The sequence below is a fragment of the Schistocerca piceifrons genome, unplaced genomic scaffold, assembly GCF_021461385.2.
Source record: "Schistocerca piceifrons isolate TAMUIC-IGC-003096 unplaced genomic scaffold, iqSchPice1.1 HiC_scaffold_193, whole genome shotgun sequence".
Classification (NCBI taxonomy): Eukaryota; Metazoa; Arthropoda; class Insecta; order Orthoptera; family Acrididae; genus Schistocerca; species Schistocerca piceifrons.
This window is the reverse complement of record NW_025727823.1, coordinates 19,785-33,896: the sequence shown is the minus strand read 5'-3', so window position 1 is coordinate 33,896 and position 14,112 is coordinate 19,785. Positions and strand designations below refer to the sequence as shown.

At 48.7% G+C, this 14,112-nt stretch overlaps 12 non-coding genes across 12 annotated transcripts; all 12 read right to left on the bottom strand.

Annotated features, from left to right (window-relative positions):
- Positions 1-869: 869 nt before the first annotated feature.
- LOC124741272 lies at positions 870-988 on the bottom strand. Its single transcript, XR_007009960.1, has one exon. It is a non-coding gene; the product is annotated as a 5S ribosomal RNA (ribosomal RNA).
- Positions 989-2,010: 1,022 nt separating this feature from the next.
- On the bottom strand, positions 2,011-2,129 carry LOC124741271. Its single transcript, XR_007009959.1, has one exon. It is a non-coding gene; the product is annotated as a 5S ribosomal RNA (ribosomal RNA).
- Positions 2,130-3,144: 1,015 nt separating this feature from the next.
- LOC124741270 lies at positions 3,145-3,263 on the bottom strand. Its single transcript, XR_007009958.1, has one exon. It is a non-coding gene; the product is annotated as a 5S ribosomal RNA (ribosomal RNA).
- A 1,022-nt stretch (positions 3,264-4,285) lies between these two features.
- Positions 4,286-4,404, bottom strand: LOC124741268. The gene has a single exon (XR_007009956.1). It is a non-coding gene; the product is annotated as a 5S ribosomal RNA (ribosomal RNA).
- A 1,015-nt stretch (positions 4,405-5,419) lies between these two features.
- On the bottom strand, positions 5,420-5,538 carry LOC124741267. Its single transcript, XR_007009955.1, has one exon. It is a non-coding gene; the product is annotated as a 5S ribosomal RNA (ribosomal RNA).
- A 1,015-nt stretch (positions 5,539-6,553) lies between these two features.
- On the bottom strand, positions 6,554-6,672 carry LOC124741266. Its single transcript, XR_007009954.1, has one exon. It is a non-coding gene; the product is annotated as a 5S ribosomal RNA (ribosomal RNA).
- A 1,015-nt stretch (positions 6,673-7,687) lies between these two features.
- Positions 7,688-7,806, bottom strand: LOC124741265. Its single transcript, XR_007009953.1, has one exon. It is a non-coding gene; the product is annotated as a 5S ribosomal RNA (ribosomal RNA).
- A 1,015-nt stretch (positions 7,807-8,821) lies between these two features.
- On the bottom strand, positions 8,822-8,940 carry LOC124741264. Its single transcript, XR_007009952.1, has one exon. It is a non-coding gene; the product is annotated as a 5S ribosomal RNA (ribosomal RNA).
- Positions 8,941-9,953: 1,013 nt separating this feature from the next.
- LOC124741263 lies at positions 9,954-10,072 on the bottom strand. The gene has a single exon (XR_007009951.1). It is a non-coding gene; the product is annotated as a 5S ribosomal RNA (ribosomal RNA).
- Positions 10,073-11,087: 1,015 nt separating this feature from the next.
- On the bottom strand, positions 11,088-11,206 carry LOC124741261. Its single transcript, XR_007009950.1, has one exon. It is a non-coding gene; the product is annotated as a 5S ribosomal RNA (ribosomal RNA).
- A 1,016-nt stretch (positions 11,207-12,222) lies between these two features.
- On the bottom strand, positions 12,223-12,341 carry LOC124741260. The gene has a single exon (XR_007009949.1). It is a non-coding gene; the product is annotated as a 5S ribosomal RNA (ribosomal RNA).
- Positions 12,342-13,353: 1,012 nt separating this feature from the next.
- On the bottom strand, positions 13,354-13,472 carry LOC124741259. Its single transcript, XR_007009948.1, has one exon. It is a non-coding gene; the product is annotated as a 5S ribosomal RNA (ribosomal RNA).
- Positions 13,473-14,112: the final 640 nt, after the last annotated feature.

Here is a 14,112-nt window from a genome sequence, read left to right as displayed (position 1 = left end):
ACTTATGAGCCGGAAGGACGTGCTTCGTGTTTTTTTTTTTTTTTTTGTGAGCTTTATAAATTTATTTATTAACATTACATCGTTACAAGGTAACAACTTTACAACATAAAACATGAACAGAATTGTAATTGTAAGCACTTCCTTCCGCAATCCGACGTGCCAGCAGAGCGACTGCCGAACTAGCGGGCGCGCCGCCGTGTGTGTGAGACGCGCAGCTTCTCGTTGCACCTCCTGTCATCCGCTTGGCGCGTGCAGCCTTCGACACTCGCGGAAGACGCATCTTGTCCCTGGTGTCCAGTGGATGGCTGGCGCGCGGCCGACCGGCGTATGGCCTGTACGGGGTGTGGAAGTTCCTGTTGGAGGGCGCCACTGCTGGCGATGTGAGCTTCCTCGCATCAGACGAGATGTTTGCGTAATTTGCAGTGCATTCGCACCATTCCTATCGCTGTCCCTGTCCCCGTCCCGACTTGTCCCGACTTTGCTCGACTGCCGCTCGCTGCCGCTCGGGTCGTGGCCCATATAACAGCGCAAGCACAAGAAACGTCTGCAGGAGATGAGGAGACGAGACGAGACGACTAAAGAATAACTTTATGATTACATATCGAAGTAGGAATTGTACACCGCTACACAACAACAGGCGCTGACGTATTTCAGAACATATCTGCCGATTCGTACTGTTTTGTCGTTTTCAAAGACTTCCTGGCGAACTTGGTTAGCACATTCTCCCTCAAACTGAGACAATTACTGCAATTTCGTACTTTATGGTCATTACAGTAGTTTAAAATGCTTAAGCAAGAATCTTTGTCACAACACAACGGTGGTATGGAAAGAGGGCGGTATAAAAAAAAAAAAAAAAGTAAATGAAGGGGAGCCAACAGCACGTGGTGTTCCCAGGCGGTCACCCATCCAAGTACTAACCACGCCCGATGTTGCTTAACTTCGGTGATCGGACGAGAACCGGTGTACTCAACATGGTATGGCCGTTGGCGCCCATATAATGTTGGCGCATGGCAGAATTCGCATTCGGTTCTTATCCCAACACACACAAAATCTTACTTTTCGGTCGAAAGCAGCCGCATTTTTTTTTTTATTGACAATTCGTCACGTTAGCGCGAACGCAATCCTGAGTTCCAAAACTTATGAGCCGGAAGGACGTGCTTCGTGTTTTTTTTTTTTTTTTTTTTTTTGTGAGCTTTATAAATTTATTTATTAACATTACATCGTTACAAGGTAACAACTTTACAACATAAAACATGAACAGAATTGTAATTGTAAGCACTTCCTTCCGCAATCCGACGTGCCAGCAGAGCGACTGCCGAACTAGCGGGCGCGCCGCCGTGTGTGTGAGACGCGCAGCTTCTCGTTGCACCTCCTGTCATCCGCTTGGCGCGTGCAGCCTTCGACACTCGCGGAAGACGCATCTTGTCCCTGGTGTCCAGTGGATGGCTGGCGCGCGGCCGACCGGCGTATGGCCTGTACGGGGTGTGGAAGTTCCTGTTGGAGGGCGCCACTGCTGGCGATGTGAGCTTCCTCGCATCAGACGAGATGTTTGCGTAATTTGCAGTGCATTCGCACCATTCCTATCGCTGTCCCTGTCCCCGTCCCGACTTGTCCCGACTTTGCTCGACTGCCGCTCGCTGCCGCTCGGGTCGTGGCCCATATAACAGCGCAAGCACAAGAAACGTCTGCAGGAGATGAGGAGACGAGACGAGACGACTAAAGAATAACTTTATGATTACATATCGAAGTAGGAATTGTACACCGCTACACAACAACAGGCGCTGACGTATTTCAGAACATATCTGCCGATTCGTACTGTTTTGTCGTTTTCAAAGACTTCCTGGCGAACTTGGTTAGCACATTCTCCCTCAAACTGAGACAATTACTGCAATTTCGTACTTTATGGTCATTACAGTAGTTTAAAATGCTTAAGCAAGAATCTTTGTCACAACACAACGGTGGTATGGAAAGAGGGCGGTATAAAAAAAAAAAAAAAAGTAAATGAAGGGGAGCCAACAGCACGTGGTGTTCCCAGGCGGTCACCCATCCAAGTACTAACCACGCCCGATGTTGCTTAACTTCGGTGATCGGACGAGAACCGGTGTACTCAACATGGTATGGCCGTTGGCGCCCATATAATGTTGGCGCATGGCAGAATTCGCATTCGGTTCTTATCCCAACACACACAAAATCTTACTTTTCGGTCGAAAGCAGCCGCATTTTTTTTTTATTGACAATTCGTCACGTTAGCGCGAACGCAATCCTGAGTTCCAAAACTTATGAGCCGGAAGGACGTGCTTCGTGTTTTTTTTTTTTTTTTTGTGAGCTTTATAAATTTATTTATTAACATTACATCGTTACAAGGTAACAACTTTACAACATAAAACATGAACAGAATTGTAATTGTAAGCACTTCCTTCCGCAATCCGACGTGCCAGCAGAGCGACTGCCGAACTAGCGGGCGCGCCGCCGTGTGTGTGAGACGCGCAGCTTCTCGTTGCACCTCCTGTCATCCGCTTGGCGCGTGCAGCCTTCGACACTCGCGGAAGACGCATCTTGTCCCTGGTGTCCAGTGGATGGCTGGCGCGCGGCCGACCGGCGTATGGCCTGTACGGGGTGTGGAAGTTCCTGTTGGAGGGCGCCACTGCTGGCGATGTGAGCTTCCTCGCATCAGACGAGATGTTTGCGTAATTTGCAGTGCATTCGCACCATTCCTATCGCTGTCCCTGTCCCCGTCCCGACTTGTCCCGACTTTGCTCGACTGCCGCTCGCTGCCGCTCGGGTCGTGGCCCATATAACAGCGCAAGCACAAGAAACGTCTGCAGGAGATGAGGAGACGAGACGAGACGACTAAAGAATAACTTTATGATTACATATCGAAGTAGGAATTGTACACCGCTACACAACAACAGGCGCTGACGTATTTCAGAACATATCTGCCGATTCGTACTGTTTTGTCGTTTTCAAAGACTTCCTGGCGAACTTGGTTAGCACATTCTCCCTCAAACTGAGACAATTACTGCAATTTCGTACTTTATGGTCATTACAGTAGTTTAAAATGCTTAAGCAAGAATCTTTGTCACAACACAACGGTGGTATGGAAAGAGGGCGGTATAAAAAAAAAAAAAAAAGTAAATGAAGGGGAGCCAACAGCACGTGGTGTTCCCAGGCGGTCACCCATCCAAGTACTAACCACGCCCGATGTTGCTTAACTTCGGTGATCGGACGAGAACCGGTGTACTCAACATGGTATGGCCGTTGGCGCCCATATAATGTTGGCGCATGGCAGAATTCGCATTCGGTTCTTATCCCAACACACACAAAATCTTACTTTTCGGTCGAAAGCAGCCGCATTTTTTTTTTTATTGACAATTCGTCACGTTAGCGCGAACGCAATCCTGAGTTCCAAAACTTATGAGCCGGAAGGACGTGCTTCGTGTTTTTTTTTTTTTTTTTTTTTTTGTGAGCTTTATAAATTTATTTATTAACATTACATCGTTACAAGGTAACAACTTTACAACATAAAACATGAACAGAATTGTAATTGTAAGCACTTCCTTCCGCAATCCGACGTGCCAGCAGAGCGACTGCCGAACTAGCGGGCGCGCCGCCGTGTGTGTGAGACGCGCAGCTTCTCGTTGCACCTCCTGTCATCCGCTTGGCGCGTGCAGCCTTCGACACTCGCGGAAGACGCATCTTGTCCCTGGTGTCCAGTGGATGGCTGGCGCGCGGCCGACCGGCGTATGGCCTGTACGGGGTGTGGAAGTTCCTGTTGGAGGGCGCCACTGCTGGCGATGTGAGCTTCCTCGCATCAGACGAGATGTTTGCGTAATTTGCAGTGCATTCGCACCATTCCTATCGCTGTCCCTGTCCCCGTCCCGACTTGTCCCGACTTTGCTCGACTGCCGCTCGCTGCCGCTCGGGTCGTGGCCCATATAACAGCGCAAGCACAAGAAACGTCTGCAGGAGATGAGGAGACGAGACGAGACGACTAAAGAATAACTTTATGATTACATATCGAAGTAGGAATTGTACACCGCTACACAACAACAGGCGCTGACGTATTTCAGAACATATCTGCCGATTCGTACTGTTTTGTCGTTTTCAAAGACTTCCTGGCGAACTTGGTTAGCACATTCTCCCTCAAACTGAGACAATTACTGCAATTTCGTACTTTATGGTCATTACAGTAGTTTAAAATGCTTAAGCAAGAATCTTTGTCACAACACAACGGTGGTATGGAAAGAGGGCGGTATAAAAAAAAAAAAAAAAGTAAATGAAGGGGAGCCAACAGCACGTGGTGTTCCCAGGCGGTCACCCATCCAAGTACTAACCACGCCCGATGTTGCTTAACTTCGGTGATCGGACGAGAACCGGTGTACTCAACATGGTATGGCCGTTGGCGCCCATATAATGTTGGCGCATGGCAGAATTCGCATTCGGTTCTTATCCCAACACACACAAAATCTTACTTTTCGGTCGAAAGCAGCCGCATTTTTTTTTTATTGACAATTCGTCACGTTAGCGCGAACGCAATCCTGAGTTCCAAAACTTATGAGCCGGAAGGACGTGCTTCGTGTTTTTTTTTTTTTTTTTGTGAGCTTTATAAATTTATTTATTAACATTACATCGTTACAAGGTAACAACTTTACAACATAAAACATGAACAGAATTGTAATTGTAAGCACTTCCTTCCGCAATCCGACGTGCCAGCAGAGCGACTGCCGAACTAGCGGGCGCGCCGCCGTGTGTGTGAGACGCGCAGCTTCTCGTTGCACCTCCTGTCATCCGCTTGGCGCGTGCAGCCTTCGACACTCGCGGAAGACGCATCTTGTCCCTGGTGTCCAGTGGATGGCTGGCGCGCGGCCGACCGGCGTATGGCCTGTACGGGGTGTGGAAGTTCCTGTTGGAGGGCGCCACTGCTGGCGATGTGAGCTTCCTCGCATCAGACGAGATGTTTGCGTAATTTGCAGTGCATTCGCACCATTCCTATCGCTGTCCCTGTCCCCGTCCCGACTTGTCCCGACTTTGCTCGACTGCCGCTCGCTGCCGCTCGGGTCGTGGCCCATATAACAGCGCAAGCACAAGAAACGTCTGCAGGAGATGAGGAGACGAGACGAGACGACTAAAGAATAACTTTATGATTACATATCGAAGTAGGAATTGTACACCGCTACACAACAACAGGCGCTGACGTATTTCAGAACATATCTGCCGATTCGTACTGTTTTGTCGTTTTCAAAGACTTCCTGGCGAACTTGGTTAGCACATTCTCCCTCAAACTGAGACAATTACTGCAATTTCGTACTTTATGGTCATTACAGTAGTTTAAAATGCTTAAGCAAGAATCTTTGTCACAACACAACGGTGGTATGGAAAGAGGGCGGTATAAAAAAAAAAAAAAAAGTAAATGAAGGGGAGCCAACAGCACGTGGTGTTCCCAGGCGGTCACCCATCCAAGTACTAACCACGCCCGATGTTGCTTAACTTCGGTGATCGGACGAGAACCGGTGTACTCAACATGGTATGGCCGTTGGCGCCCATATAATGTTGGCGCATGGCAGAATTCGCATTCGGTTCTTATCCCAACACACACAAAATCTTACTTTTCGGTCGAAAGCAGCCGCATTTTTTTTTTATTGACAATTCGTCACGTTAGCGCGAACGCAATCCTGAGTTCCAAAACTTATGAGCCGGAAGGACGTGCTTCGTGTTTTTTTTTTTTTTTTTGTGAGCTTTATAAATTTATTTATTAACATTACATCGTTACAAGGTAACAACTTTACAACATAAAACATGAACAGAATTGTAATTGTAAGCACTTCCTTCCGCAATCCGACGTGCCAGCAGAGCGACTGCCGAACTAGCGGGCGCGCCGCCGTGTGTGTGAGACGCGCAGCTTCTCGTTGCACCTCCTGTCATCCGCTTGGCGCGTGCAGCCTTCGACACTCGCGGAAGACGCATCTTGTCCCTGGTGTCCAGTGGATGGCTGGCGCGCGGCCGACCGGCGTATGGCCTGTACGGGGTGTGGAAGTTCCTGTTGGAGGGCGCCACTGCTGGCGATGTGAGCTTCCTCGCATCAGACGAGATGTTTGCGTAATTTGCAGTGCATTCGCACCATTCCTATCGCTGTCCCTGTCCCCGTCCCGACTTGTCCCGACTTTGCTCGACTGCCGCTCGCTGCCGCTCGGGTCGTGGCCCATATAACAGCGCAAGCACAAGAAACGTCTGCAGGAGATGAGGAGACGAGACGAGACGACTAAAGAATAACTTTATGATTACATATCGAAGTAGGAATTGTACACCGCTACACAACAACAGGCGCTGACGTATTTCAGAACATATCTGCCGATTCGTACTGTTTTGTCGTTTTCAAAGACTTCCTGGCGAACTTGGTTAGCACATTCTCCCTCAAACTGAGACAATTACTGCAATTTCGTACTTTATGGTCATTACAGTAGTTTAAAATGCTTAAGCAAGAATCTTTGTCACAACACAACGGTGGTATGGAAAGAGGGCGGTATAAAAAAAAAAAAAAAAGTAAATGAAGGGGAGCCAACAGCACGTGGTGTTCCCAGGCGGTCACCCATCCAAGTACTAACCACGCCCGATGTTGCTTAACTTCGGTGATCGGACGAGAACCGGTGTACTCAACATGGTATGGCCGTTGGCGCCCATATAATGTTGGCGCATGGCAGAATTCGCATTCGGTTCTTATCCCAACACACACAAAATCTTACTTTTCGGTCGAAAGCAGCCGCATTTTTTTTTTATTGACAATTCGTCACGTTAGCGCGAACGCAATCCTGAGTTCCAAAACTTATGAGCCGGAAGGACGTGCTTCGTGTTTTTTTTTTTTTTTTTGTGAGCTTTATAAATTTATTTATTAACATTACATCGTTACAAGGTAACAACTTTACAACATAAAACATGAACAGAATTGTAATTGTAAGCACTTCCTTCCGCAATCCGACGTGCCAGCAGAGCGACTGCCGAACTAGCGGGCGCGCCGCCGTGTGTGTGAGACGCGCAGCTTCTCGTTGCACCTCCTGTCATCCGCTTGGCGCGTGCAGCCTTCGACACTCGCGGAAGACGCATCTTGTCCCTGGTGTCCAGTGGATGGCTGGCGCGCGGCCGACCGGCGTATGGCCTGTACGGGGTGTGGAAGTTCCTGTTGGAGGGCGCCACTGCTGGCGATGTGAGCTTCCTCGCATCAGACGAGATGTTTGCGTAATTTGCAGTGCATTCGCACCATTCCTATCGCTGTCCCTGTCCCCGTCCCGACTTGTCCCGACTTTGCTCGACTGCCGCTCGCTGCCGCTCGGGTCGTGGCCCATATAACAGCGCAAGCACAAGAAACGTCTGCAGGAGATGAGGAGACGAGACGAGACGACTAAAGAATAACTTTATGATTACATATCGAAGTAGGAATTGTACACCGCTACACAACAACAGGCGCTGACGTATTTCAGAACATATCTGCCGATTCGTACTGTTTTGTCGTTTTCAAAGACTTCCTGGCGAACTTGGTTAGCACATTCTCCCTCAAACTGAGACAATTACTGCAATTTCGTACTTTATGGTCATTACAGTAGTTTAAAATGCTTAAGCAAGAATCTTTGTCACAACACAACGGTGGTATGGAAAGAGGGCGGTATAAAAAAAAAAAAAAAAGTAAATGAAGGGGAGCCAACAGCACGTGGTGTTCCCAGGCGGTCACCCATCCAAGTACTAACCACGCCCGATGTTGCTTAACTTCGGTGATCGGACGAGAACCGGTGTACTCAACATGGTATGGCCGTTGGCGCCCATATAATGTTGGCGCATGGCAGAATTCGCATTCGGTTCTTATCCCAACACACACAAAATCTTACTTTTCGGTCGAAAGCAGCCGCATTTTTTTTTTATTGACAATTCGTCACGTTAGCGCGAACGCAATCCTGAGTTCCAAAACTTATGAGCCGGAAGGACGTGCTTCGTGTTTTTTTTTTTTTTTTTGTGAGCTTTATAAATTTATTTATTAACATTACATCGTTACAAGGTAACAACTTTACAACATAAAACATGAACAGAATTGTAATTGTAAGCACTTCCTTCCGCAATCCGACGTGCCAGCAGAGCGACTGCCGAACTAGCGGGCGCGCCGCCGTGTGTGTGAGACGCGCAGCTTCTCGTTGCACCTCCTGTCATCCGCTTGGCGCGTGCAGCCTTCGACACTCGCGGAAGACGCATCTTGTCCCTGGTGTCCAGTGGATGGCTGGCGCGCGGCCGACCGGCGTATGGCCTGTACGGGGTGTGGAAGTTCCTGTTGGAGGGCGCCACTGCTGGCGATGTGAGCTTCCTCGCATCAGACGAGATGTTTGCGTAATTTGCAGTGCATTCGCACCATTCCTATCGCTGTCCCTGTCCCCGTCCCGACTTGTCCCGACTTTGCTCGACTGCCGCTCGCTGCCGCTCGGGTCGTGGCCCATATAACAGCGCAAGCACAAGAAACGTCTGCAGGAGATGAGGAGACGAGACGAGACGACTAAAGAATAACTTTATGATTACATATCGAAGTAGGAATTGTACACCGCTACACAACAACAGGCGCTGACGTATTTCAGAACATATCTGCCGATTCGTACTGTTTTGTCGTTTTCAAAGACTTCCTGGCGAACTTGGTTAGCACATTCTCCCTCAAACTGAGACAATTACTGCAATTTCGTACTTTATGGTCATTACAGTAGTTTAAAATGCTTAAGCAAGAATCTTTGTCACAACACAACGGTGGTATGGAAAGAGGGCGGTATAAAAAAAAAAAAAAAAGTAAATGAAGGGGAGCCAACAGCACGTGGTGTTCCCAGGCGGTCACCCATCCAAGTACTAACCACGCCCGATGTTGCTTAACTTCGGTGATCGGACGAGAACCGGTGTACTCAACATGGTATGGCCGTTGGCGCCCATATAATGTTGGCGCATGGCAGAATTCGCATTCGGTTCTTATCCCAACACACACAAAATCTTACTTTTCGGTCGAAAGCAGCCGCATTTTTTTTTTATTGACAATTCGTCACGTTAGCGCGAACGCAATCCTGAGTTCCAAAACTTATGAGCCGGAAGGACGTGCTTCGTGTTTTTTTTTTTTTTTTGTGAGCTTTATAAATTTATTTATTAACATTACATCGTTACAAGGTAACAACTTTACAACATAAAACATGAACAGAATTGTAATTGTAAGCACTTCCTTCCGCAATCCGACGTGCCAGCAGAGCGACTGCCGAACTAGCGGGCGCGCCGCCGTGTGTGTGAGACGCGCAGCTTCTCGTTGCACCTCCTGTCATCCGCTTGGCGCGTGCAGCCTTCGACACTCGCGGAAGACGCATCTTGTCCCTGGTGTCCAGTGGATGGCTGGCGCGCGGCCGACCGGCGTATGGCCTGTACGGGGTGTGGAAGTTCCTGTTGGAGGGCGCCACTGCTGGCGATGTGAGCTTCCTCGCATCAGACGAGATGTTTGCGTAATTTGCAGTGCATTCGCACCATTCCTATCGCTGTCCCTGTCCCCGTCCCGACTTGTCCCGACTTTGCTCGACTGCCGCTCGCTGCCGCTCGGGTCGTGGCCCATATAACAGCGCAAGCACAAGAAACGTCTGCAGGAGATGAGGAGACGAGACGAGACGACTAAAGAATAACTTTATGATTACATATCGAAGTAGGAATTGTACACCGCTACACAACAACAGGCGCTGACGTATTTCAGAACATATCTGCCGATTCGTACTGTTTTGTCGTTTTCAAAGACTTCCTGGCGAACTTGGTTAGCACATTCTCCCTCAAACTGAGACAATTACTGCAATTTCGTACTTTATGGTCATTACAGTAGTTTAAAATGCTTAAGCAAGAATCTTTGTCACAACACAACGGTGGTATGGAAAGAGGGCGGTATAAAAAAAAAAAAAAAGTAAATGAAGGGGAGCCAACAGCACGTGGTGTTCCCAGGCGGTCACCCATCCAAGTACTAACCACGCCCGATGTTGCTTAACTTCGGTGATCGGACGAGAACCGGTGTACTCAACATGGTATGGCCGTTGGCGCCCATATAATGTTGGCGCATGGCAGAATTCGCATTCGGTTCTTATCCCAACACACACAAAATCTTACTTTTCGGTCGAAAGCAGCCGCATTTTTTTTTTATTGACAATTCGTCACGTTAGCGCGAACGCAATCCTGAGTTCCAAAACTTATGAGCCGGAAGGACGTGCTTCGTGTTTTTTTTTTTTTTTTTGTGAGCTTTATAAATTTATTTATTAACATTACATCGTTACAAGGTAACAACTTTACAACATAAAACATGAACAGAATTGTAATTGTAAGCACTTCCTTCCGCAATCCGACGTGCCAGCAGAGCGACTGCCGAACTAGCGGGCGCGCCGCCGTGTGTGTGAGACGCGCAGCTTCTCGTTGCACCTCCTGTCATCCGCTTGGCGCGTGCAGCCTTCGACACTCGCGGAAGACGCATCTTGTCCCTGGTGTCCAGTGGATGGCTGGCGCGCGGCCGACCGGCGTATGGCCTGTACGGGGTGTGGAAGTTCCTGTTGGAGGGCGCCACTGCTGGCGATGTGAGCTTCCTCGCATCAGACGAGATGTTTGCGTAATTTGCAGTGCATTCGCACCATTCCTATCGCTGTCCCTGTCCCCGTCCCGACTTGTCCCGACTTTGCTCGACTGCCGCTCGCTGCCGCTCGGGTCGTGGCCCATATAACAGCGCAAGCACAAGAAACGTCTGCAGGAGATGAGGAGACGAGACGAGACGACTAAAGAATAACTTTATGATTACATATCGAAGTAGGAATTGTACACCGCTACACAACAACAGGCGCTGACGTATTTCAGAACATATCTGCCGATTCGTACTGTTTTGTCGTTTTCAAAGACTTCCTGGCGAACTTGGTTAGCACATTCTCCCTCAAACTGAGACAATTACTGCAATTTCGTACTTTATGGTCATTACAGTAGTTTAAAATGCTTAAGCAAGAATCTTTGTCACAACACAACGGTGGTATGGAAAGAGGGCGGTATAAAAAAAAAAAAAAAAGTAAATGAAGGGGAGCCAACAGCACGTGGTGTTCCCAGGCGGTCACCCATCCAAGTACTAACCACGCCCGATGTTGCTTAACTTCGGTGATCGGACGAGAACCGGTGTACTCAACATGGTATGGCCGTTGGCGCCCATATAATGTTGGCGCATGGCAGAATTCGCATTCGGTTCTTATCCCAACACACACAAAATCTTACTTTTCGGTCGAAAGCAGCCGCATTTTTTTTTTATTGACAATTCGTCACGTTAGCGCGAACGCAATCCTGAGTTCCAAAACTTATGAGCCGGAAGGACGTGCTTCGTGTTTTTTTTTTTTTTTTTTGTGAGCTTTATAAATTTATTTATTAACATTACATCGTTACAAGGTAACAACTTTACAACATAAAACATGAACAGAATTGTAATTGTAAGCACTTCCTTCCGCAATCCGACGTGCCAGCAGAGCGACTGCCGAACTAGCGGGCGCGCCGCCGTGTGTGTGAGACGCGCAGCTTCTCGTTGCACCTCCTGTCATCCGCTTGGCGCGTGCAGCCTTCGACACTCGCGGAAGACGCATCTTGTCCCTGGTGTCCAGTGGATGGCTGGCGCGCGGCCGACCGGCGTATGGCCTGTACGGGGTGTGGAAGTTCCTGTTGGAGGGCGCCACTGCTGGCGATGTGAGCTTCCTCGCATCAGACGAGATGTTTGCGTAATTTGCAGTGCATTCGCACCATTCCTATCGCTGTCCCTGTCCCCGTCCCGACTTGTCCCGACTTTGCTCGACTGCCGCTCGCTGCCGCTCGGGTCGTGGCCCATATAACAGCGCAAGCACAAGAAACGTCTGCAGGAGATGAGGAGACGAGACGAGACGACTAAAGAATAACTTTATGATTACATATCGAAGTAGGAATTGTACACCGCTACACAACAACAGGCGCTGACGTATTTCAGAACATATCTGCCGATTCGTACTGTTTTGTCGTTTTCAAAGACTTCCTGGCGAACTTGGTTAGCACATTCTCCCTCAAACTGAGACAATTACTGCAATTTCGTACTTTATGGTCATTACAGTAGTTTAAAATGCTTAAGCAAGAATCTTTGTCACAACACAACGGTGGTATGGAAAGAGGGCGGTATAAAAAAAAAAAAAAAAGTAAATGAAGGGGAGCCAACAGCACGTGGTGTTCCCAGGCGGTCACCCATCCAAGTACTAACCACGCCCGATGTTGCTTAACTTCGGTGATCGGACGAGAACCGGTGTACTCAACATGGTATGGCCGTTGGCGCCCATATAATGTTGGCGCATGGCAGAATTCGCATTCGGTTCTTATCCCAACACACACAAAATCTTACTTTTCGGTCGAAAGCAGCCGCATTTTTTTTTTTATTGACAATTCGTCACGTTAGCGCGAACGCAATCCTGAGTTCCAAAACTTATGAGCCGGAAGGACGTGCTTCGTGTTTTTTTTTTTTTTTTTTTTTTTGTGAGCTTTATAAATTTATTTATTAACATTACATCGTTACAAGGTAACAACTTTACAACATAAAACATGAACAGAATTGTAATTGTAAGCACTTCCTTCCGCAATCCGACGTGCCAGCAGAGCGACTGATGAACTAGCGGGCGCGCCGCCGTGTGTGTGAGACGCGCAGCTTCTCGTTGCACCTCCTGTCATCCGCTTGGCGCGTGCAGCCTTCGACACTCGCGGAAGACGCATCTTGTCCCTGGTGTCCAGTGGATGGCTGGCGCGCGGCCGACCGGCGTATGGCCTGTACGGGGTGTGGAAGTTCCTGTTGGAGGGCGCCACTGCTGGCGATGTGAGCTTCCTCGCATCAGACGAGGTGTTTGCGTAATTTGCAGTGCATTCGCACCATTCCTATCGCTGTCCCTGTCCCCGTCCCGACTTGTCCCGACTGCCGCTCGCTGCCGCTCGGGTCGTGGCCCATATAACAGCGCAAGCACAAGAAACGTCTGCAGGAGATGAGGAGACGAGACGAGACGACTAAAGAATAACTTTATGATTACATATCGAAGTAGGAATTGTACACCGCTACACAACAACAGGCGCTGACGTATTTCAGAACATATCTGCCGATTCGTACTGTTTTGTCGTTTTCAAAGACTTCCTGGCGAACTTGGTTAGCACATTCTCCCTCAAACTGAGACAATTACTGCAATTTCGTACTTTATGGTCATTACAGTAGTTTAAAATGCTTAAGCAAGAATCTTTGTCACAACACAACGGTGGTATGGAAAGAGGGCGGTATAAAAAAAAAAAAAAAAGTAAATGAAGGGGAGCCAACAGCACGTGGTGTTCCCAGGCGGTCACCCATCCAAGTACTAACCACGCCCGATGTTGCTTAACTTCGGTGATCGGACGAGAACCGGTGTACTCAACATGGTATGGCCGTTGGCGCCCATATAATGTTGGCGCATGGCAGAATTCGCATTCGGTTCTTATCCCAACACACACAAAATCTTACTTTTCGGTCGAAAGCAGCCGCATTTTTTTTTTTATTGACAATTCGTCACGTTAGCGCGAACGCAATCCTGAGTTCCAAAACTTATGAGCCGGAAGGACGTGCTTCGTGTTTTTTTTTTTTTTTTTTTTTTTGTGAGCTTTATAAATTTATTTATTAACATTACATCGTTACAAGGTAACAACTTTACAACATAAAACATGAACAGAATTGTAATTGTAAGCACTTCCTTCCGCAATCCGACGTGCCAGCAGAGCGACTGATGAACTAGCGGGCGCGCCGCCGTGTGTGTGAGACGCGCAGCTTCTCGTTGCACCTCCTGTCATCCGCTTGGCGCGTGCAGCCTTCGACACTCGCGGAAGACGCATCTTGTCCCTGGTGTCCAGTGGATGGCTGGCGCGCGGCCGACCGGCGTATGGCCTGTACGGGGTGTGGAAGTTCCTGTTGGAGGGCGCCACTGCTGGCGATGTGAGCTTCCTCGCATCAGACGAGGTGTTTGCGTAATTTGCAGTGCATTCGCACCATTCCTATCGCTGTCCCTGTCCCCGTCCCGACTTGTCCCGACTGCCGCTCGC